Below are 6,000 nucleotides of genomic sequence, written 5' to 3' on the forward strand. Positions count from 1 at the left end.
CCTCTGTCTAACTAGAGGGGTTCTTTGATGGAGACATCGATGGTGTCTGCCCGCCCCCTGGCAACATCTGGCTCCTATCACACAGTGTTCTCAGCCGGGTTAATTCTGTTTGTGTGGTGGTCAGTTGTGCTTCTAAATCCCTAGTTAGACATGCAATGTTTACTGGTGGTGCGCATGTGGGACCGTACAAATCTCTTGGATTGTAAGGGGGCGGGGGAACTACTGCGGGTGTGGAGGGTGTGCTTGGCTGGGGCAAATAGGACGGGTCGCTATATCCTTCGGCAGGTCTAGTTAGTAGTCGGTACAGTTTATTGGGCTCCCCTCCCTCACTTTCTCCCCCCCTACTGCCAGGGCAGGTATTGCCTCAGGTGTTGCTTCCTTTTCCTATTATTTGCAGGAGGTGTTTCTTCAAACATCCTCCAGAGATCCAGGACCTTGCGTCTATTTTGGAGTTGTTTGCCACTGTATTTGGCCAGTAAATATGTTGTCACACGATCTAATATCCTTTTATCAAATGATTGCCCTTCCGGCCATACCTGGGAGGACCCCTCCCCCTTAATCTCAGTGAGCCACTGGTCATGATACTTTTTTATCTTTTCACTGTACAGAGGGAGGTGCTGACAAACATGCATCAAAGGTGTATCTGCTCCCATTATTCTGCTTTGTTACTTGCTTGCGTGTGTGTGTGTGTGTATGTGTGTGGTAGTAACACCTAAAGTACGTCGGCTGACCTTATATTTCTTTAGCATAAAACTTGTAACATCACAGTTCACAATATTTCACTTACACCTTGTCACATCCTTAACACTTCATGGGCATAATCAAAACCAAAACCAATGAAACATAAAACGATTTAACGGACACGCCTGAACAAACTGACGTACTTCACTCACAACAATTAACATAAACCGGATATCTGTAGCCCTTTGGTTTCAGCTCTTCCCCTTTATGAGACTGTTGGATTCTTCCTCCACATTCGCAATTCACATTAACCTCTCCCTTGGCCCCTTTTGGGCCGTCCTCTAAAAGAGTTGTTCACACAAGAAAAATAGTTTGCTAATATCTCCTGAGTCTATCAATAAACAAGACTGCTACGTATTTCCTTTTTTACTATCACTTATCTTCCTGCACTGGTCGAGACAGTACTACGCGGCACCGCCTTCCACCCCCTTTCGGAGCTAGGTTCCCATATTCTCCTCTTATTCTGTCACCTTTATCAAAAAAAACAAATGGTCATATTAAGAAAAGAAGAAGACAAGCACACTAGTCAACACTCAAACAATCCCATGCACCCTTAATCTGACTCCCAGTCTGTTCCCTCCCCGTTACACTTTTCTTTCCTACCCCCTTTAATTTCCCTTTCTTTAATTTTCTCGCAGCCAATACTCACGTGTCTGAGGTGATCCGAGAGTCTCCGTTCACGGTCTATCCATGATCAGGGTGTCTCCCCCCAATCAAGCCGTGCCCGGCTCCGGTGAGCAGTCGGGTATTTGCAAAGCTGCAACCCTTGGAACCTCTCTGGGGTGTATGTTCTTAACTACTGGTCAGCCGTAGGTGGTGGTGGTCTTGATAGGGGCATCCCAGATCTCGCTGCACAGCATGCATGTCTTTCTTGGAGCACCCACAATCACGTAGCCGGGGTCACCAAGTGAAGGTGGTCATTCCCCAGAAAGACAAATAGAAACTCATAGTAAAAGGACACAACCCAGTAGGGAATGAGACCAGGAGAAAGGTTGTGAGTAAAACAAGAGAATAATGCATGCAGAGGACATGCTGCCTTGAGAGCGCTCTGCCAAAAAATACAAAAACAGTACATTATAATCTTCAGAAATGTCACTAGTGACGTTTTACCATAGGAACATCAAGTTGCACTGCGATTGGTGAAAGATATGGATACATTATAGTAGTGTAAGGACCGGCTCCACAGGATTGGCTGCGATCTTGGAGGTTCCGGTAGGCATCGCGTGGGTCAGCTGGGCTCATCCTTGCGAGGTGAAGGTCAGGCCGGGTCCACGAGAGGAGAATGTTCTGTTAAACTAAGCTACACAATATCTCCTGACATGCAGTGAATAATGCAAAACATAAACCATATACTAGAATGTGGCGAATCCTATAAATTGTAGACTCTTATTTACACATTCCCACCTCAGGCCTTTGTAGAAGTAAAGGGTACGAGGGTCTTGCCCTCCAGGTGCTTTATCAGGGCGCCCCACAGCTTGACGGAATGGATTGATAGGTGTTGGTTTTAGGCGGAATATATGATGACAGGAAACCAGTTATATTGGGGGCACTCTAGGGTGGTCTGTGGGGATGGGTCACACTTCTGCTACATCAAAGGATGGAGGGGCAAAATGTTGTGCAGGCAATAACTTCCAAAGGTGGGGGTGAGAGGAGAAGGAGTAGGTTTGTGGAGACGGATGAGCCACAAGTCGAGGTTCATCCCGGTCATAAACAGGGCAGTGATCTCAGTGGAAGGAAAAGAATACACTTTTTACTTGTAACAATTTGCGCCAGAGCATCCGTGAGAAATGTGCTTGTGTGGCACAGACACGGGAGGAGGAGGTTGGGGCTGTCAGGGTTCGCTGTGCACGGCGCTGCAGATGGGAGAGATGGCTTCTCAGTTATAAGGATGCGGCCTAGTCCAAAAATGGAGCCTGGAGGGGCACAAAATGGAGTCTGAATGTGCCGTGCAATAGCCAGTCTTCCGCTGTTGTCAGGGACAAGCATGGAGGACGTCTCCCCACTATTGCATGATTGTTAGGTTTCTTTTTTGTCGAATGTATGAGGGGAGGGGGCAAAACGACCCTTCCTCCCTTACCGGAGATATGAGCACAATTAGTGCCATCAATAACAACCCATCACCTGTGTTTTCTGTTTTCACCTATCATTTCATTCACTTTTGTTTCATTTATTGCTGAAGCAGGCAGTGCACCATCAACCCTGCAATGGTCCACTTGCTCACTAGCTATAAATTGTTCGAAGCTATGTGCCTCATCTTTTTCATGTGCCATGTTCTATTTAGATTGTCTTTTGACCCTTTGCTGTTTGGGTTCCTCCTGTGTATTTCTCCTTTCTTTTTCCTTGTCTTCACACACCTGAATAGTTTGGTTTAACTCCAGATTAAACCACACTCATGTCTTGTGCGTGTCGTTGTTTCCTATTTTATCACCATTTGGTTGTTTTCTTAATTGTAAATCACTATGCAACTCAGTTTGCTCAGTCAATAGTGTGTTATTTGTACATTCAGTGCAGGGAGACTGGCTGATTAGTCATTTGTTAACACCCTGTGCAGTGTCAGTTTTATGTTCTGCATTCTCAATCAGCTGCTGTTTATGCTGTGTGCACAGACTTTCTATCTGCTCAGCTAACATTTGCACTTGTGCCTTTAAGCAATGCAATCTATCCAGATCCCTAAAATCATCCCTCTGTGCTCTAGGCCGATACTGATTGGATTCACATTTGTCTGTCCTATTTGGATTTCCTTCTTTTGGTTTCTGATTCCTGGTAGTGTTTCCCCAGAACCCCCGGGACAGAGGAGGTGGTGAGCATGGAGCTGCTGTGGAGGCCTGAGCATATGAGCGAGGGCTGTAGGTCACGTTATGTCTCTCATTTGATTGATACTGCTCACTTTGCTGATTTCCATTTTCAATAATTCTGTCTACATATCTTGGCCCTGCTTGATTGCCATATACCATTGTAGCAGGGTTAAATATACTCTGCACTACCAATGCCTGGTAAGGTCTATTATGTGATTGAAATTGATATTGGGTGTTTTTGGACCCTACCATTTCATACCGAAACCCCACTCATGGCGAATTGCCAAGAAACATGGGACTAATTTAAGCATCCCTTTGACTTGGGTCTGTGGATTGAAATACAGTTGCCTGGGGTGCTGCCTTTCCCTGCATGGGCACAATCTTCTGGCTTTTCAATGTGTCACCCTTTGTTTGAGTAGTTTCTAAGGAAATTGTTTTTCCTGATCTGATTTCTAAAACTGCAGGGACAGTCTCTTTTGACTTCTGTTTGGTTCCTTGCTTTACTGTGTGACATAACTTCAAATATATTTGCTGACTGATCTAGAATCCATTGCAAAGTCTTAACTCTAGTAAATTCATGTGCCAGCTGCCGATTGATCTAGAATCCATTGCAAAGTCTTAACTCTAGTACATTCATGGGCCAGCTGAGCTACCACCTGTTTCTGTAAACCATAAAATAACAGCTCACATCAAATATTGAAAATACTTCCCCAATGTAAGCTAAAGAGAGTGGGTGGTGGAGGCAGGCTTTTCAAGTTCCTAGCATGTGTCTGTCAGGCGTGGCCCAGGGGAAGATGGGGGCAAAGAGACCAGGAGTGTGGGTGGCCAGCCTGCTCTCAACTCAGCACTCCAATAAAGAGAGGGAGCACTGCTCTGAGAGCACCGCCTACAACTTTGTGTGCTTTGCTATGGCGCCTGGCTGATCTGCGAGCTATACTAGTTTGTGTAGCACGCAAATTACCCCATCCTCATCGCATGTTTGACAAAGGATTGCACTATTACAACAAATTACTCTAGAGAGGCACCCCACAGAGCAACAAAACAAGAAACATTAAGACAAATTCTATATTTATTTACACACATACAGAGAAGTCACCAAAAGAAAAACAGAAGGCGTACATACTTTTATGAGCAAACAGGAAGAAGTGGCATGAGGAGGACATACAACAGTAATCTGCATGAGGACAGAAACAGGAACATTGAAACAAATTGATAAGTGAAGAGTCAGTGGAGAGAAAACAATAGCAACATCTATGATGACATCTTGCAGCAACAAAAAAACAATCATATCAGGGTAACATACTAAATGAGCAAAGAGACAGCAGTGATACAACAATGCAAATTAAGAGACAGAAATATTAAAAAGTAGAATGGTATTTAAACTATGAAAACACTAATCATAAACTTTGCAAGAACGGTCATGGAGATTCATCCGGGTGCGCTGATAAAGTATATGCTGCTCTTTTCGCGTCTTGAATAGACTTAAATGGAGAGAAGTGTTTTCTGATCTCTCTCTTAAAATCACCCCATGGTAAATTCTCCTGTTCATTAAGACTACGTATAAAACTAGCATAGCCCGGACCCATTGTCAGATCGAAACATTTAACATATTGGGCTTCATTACGAGTATGGAGGCAGCCATGCCCTTAACAAGGGCATGGCTGCCTCCATACCGGGTCCCAGTACTGGGTTCCTTCAATGAGGAATAACCAGGTCATTCTGACTTTGGAGGACCCAGTAATTCCTCCTTGAAGGAACCCATCCCCATCCCATAGGGCTCAATGGAAATGGAGAGGGAGCTAATAACATGCCGGGTAATAACAGCCCGTTATTAGCTCCCTGTTCCCCTTGCAGGACCCGGTAAGGACGCCTGGTTTTACGCCTGGTTCCCGCAAAGGGAACCTCGTAATACGGCGTCCCGTAATGAAGGGTGCCTATGTCATAATGAGGCCCATTGTGTTTTTGGAATGTCCAAAGTGTGATATAATTCGAGAACATTTTCCAGATGCTCTTCGATGCTGAAACTTGAATCTTTTCTAAAAGGTTTAATTAGACTATAATATTTCTCATGAATTTAAGTGGATTAACATGTGTATCATTTTGAGCCATCTCTCTCTGCTCTGCAGAAACAGGCCTGGCCTCCCACATTGCACCCTGGCCAGCCGTTGGTAAGCGTGCATCAGCTGACAGAGTTGCCAGACTGTGCCTTGGCATACCCCCAGTGAGAGTCATGGGGCCTCATTCCAGGTTTGGAGCTAACCATGGAGTAATTAGCTCCATGGTTGCCTCCGAAACCGTCCCAAATCTGGCATGGTGAATGGAGTAATTACCGGTCCATTCCAGGCTTGGAGGGACCGGTAATTCCCCATTCACCTTTTGCCCTTCCCCATTCCCATTTCTGCCCCATAGGGCTCAATGGGAATGGGGAAGGAGGTAATTACGGCACCGTAAATTACGGTACCGT

Source organism: Ambystoma mexicanum, chromosome 3p, assembly GCF_040938575.1.
Source record: "Ambystoma mexicanum isolate Mex_15411 chromosome 3p, UKY_AmexF1_1, whole genome shotgun sequence".
NCBI lineage: Eukaryota > Metazoa > Chordata > Amphibia > Caudata > Ambystomatidae > Ambystoma > Ambystoma mexicanum.